Genomic DNA, 2,500 nt, shown 5'->3' with positions numbered 1-2,500 from the left:
CACACACACTCACACTCACACTCACACTCACACTCACACACACACTCACACACAAACACACATAAATTTATATATATATATATATATATATATATATATATATATATATATATATATATATATATATATGTGTGTGTGTGTGTGTGTGTGTGTGTGTGTGTGTGTGTGTGTGTGTGTGTGTGTGTGTGTGTGTGTGTGTGTTTATGGCTGTAGGTGTCCGTTTACAGAGTAAATTTTTCCTCAGTGATCCGTCGACTGATGTGTATTTTTATTGCTCTGTTATCCGTGTCGGCTGCGCGGAGACCATTAATTCTTTACTCAATCCACAAGTCAAAATAAAGTTTCATAAGAGTGAACGGAATTTACGCGCCAGAACTTATCTCTCGGGAGGCGAGCAGCGACGAGTCAGTGTTCCTTGAGAGGTCGGAAGGGAAAGGTGTGCGCCGCTCCTCCAGCGAACCAACTCCCACGTGCTATATGAACCAATCGTATATCAGAATACTTTACCACTTTCCCTTAACTTTATTATTATTAGCAATTAGTATCGTGTAAAATTATGATATTTTTTAAATTATAGGTTAGAAAAGAGTAGAATAACCATTGCATTTCGAGCACCGAAAAGCCTTTTAGCGAATTCTGCGAAAAGAAAGTTCAGAATTCTCGGAAAAGAGAAACAGATAAAAAAAATAAATATCGTGGATTTTTTTTTAATCACATGGAATATCATTCACACGCGGAGTTACCACTGATGGCCCTCTAAATCTACTGGAGAATTGTGGACACCTATGGGCCACTGGTTGCAGAGATGCGCCCAACCCAGCTCTCTCTCACAGGTGAGTTCAAAGCGCCAGGTGTAACAACAGTATCTTTTACAAATGTGTTTTCTCCTATGGATTTCTGATTCCTGAAGGCAGTGTAGATTCATTCCCTTGCTTTCTTAGGATTTTTTTTGCTTCATATAGATGATTGTATATTTGTGTTCTGGCAACAGAAATGGTCTTAAGGAAGAGAGGACGTAAATCTGGGGAAGAAAACCGAATTTCCGAGAGCCCGTTAAAAGCTTTCTCATCTGCTGGTCGCGGCCATGCACGGGGGTTTCGCGCCAGGCATTCGCGCAACAGACGTCCAGCGCCTTCATTACTATAACCACTACCACTTTGGCTGCTAGTCAGAGGGGCGACCTTGCTCCGGGTCGACGTACGCGAGGGGGGAGACAGAGAGGGAGAGGGAGAGGGCGAAAGAGAGGGTGAGGGTGAGGGTAAGAGAGAGATAGAGGAAAAGAAAGAGAGATAGAGGGAGAGGAAAAGAGAGAGAGAGAGAGAGAGAGAGAGAGAGAGAGAGAGAGAAAGAGAGAGAGAGAGAGAGAGAGAGAGAGAGAGAGAGAGAGATTTATACATTTATATATAAAATATATATATATATATAATATATATATATATATATATATTAAGAGAGAGAGAAGAGAGAGAGAGAGAGAGAGAGAGGGAGACGAAGAGGAGAGAGAGAGAGACGAAAGAGAGAGAGAGAGAGAGAGAGAGAGAGAGAGAGAGAGAGGGAGAGGGAGAGGGAGAAGGAGAAGGAGAAGGAGAAGGAGAAGGAGAAGGAGAAGGAGAAGGAGAAAGAGAGGGAGAAGGAGAAAGAGAGCGGGAGGGAGAAGGAGAAGGAGAAAGAGAGGGAGAGGGATAGACAGAGACAGAGACAGACAGAGAGTGAAAAAAAAAACTACCGAGAAAATGAGAGAACTAATACTTATATGTAAGTTGTGGAGTAGACGGACGAAGAGAAAGACAGAAAGAGAAATAGAAATCTCAGTCAAATAAATGCCAGCAGACGAAAACTAAAAGGAAAATAAGTGAAAACCAACCGCGAAAACATTGAACATTAATCAATTAATCATCCAGTAGCCGTAACAAGCAGCATAGAAAAAATTTGCCGAATATATCATAATCTATTATATTTCCTTTCCTGTTTAATACTAGTGTTTCGTAATTTTCAAACGCTTTTTTTCCTCAAATGTTTTCCCAATGATTTTAAAGTTAACACTTCTTTTCCCCTTAGACGGCCCTCAATTCTGGTTCCAAGAAATTTCTGAAGACCTAAATGTTGCAGTAAACCGGCAGAGGCGACGAGAAGCACAAACCAGGCATTTAAATCTTAATGAGAACCTACCTGTTGTTTGGCGGAACAGGTTGCACAAGGGCTGTGTGTGCAAGTGTGAATGCACTTTTACACACATGCAGGCATATGTGTGTGTGTGTATCCGTGCATGATTATTCTTACACACATACACACACACATATATACATATACAAATGTGTGTGTATGCCTATCTCTCTTCTCTCTCTCTCTCTCCTCTCTCTCTCTCCTCTCTCTCTCTCTCCTCTCTCTCTCTTTCTCTCTCTCTCTCTCTCCTCTCTCTCTCTCTCTCTCTCTCTCTCTCTCTCTCTCTCTTCTCTCTCTCTCTCTCCTCTTTTCTCTCTCTTTCTCTCTCCCTCTCTCT

Source organism: Penaeus monodon, chromosome 7, assembly GCF_015228065.2.
Source record: "Penaeus monodon isolate SGIC_2016 chromosome 7, NSTDA_Pmon_1, whole genome shotgun sequence".
Classification (NCBI taxonomy): Eukaryota; Metazoa; Arthropoda; class Malacostraca; order Decapoda; family Penaeidae; genus Penaeus; species Penaeus monodon.
Note: the sequence above shows the minus strand (reverse complement) of the source record.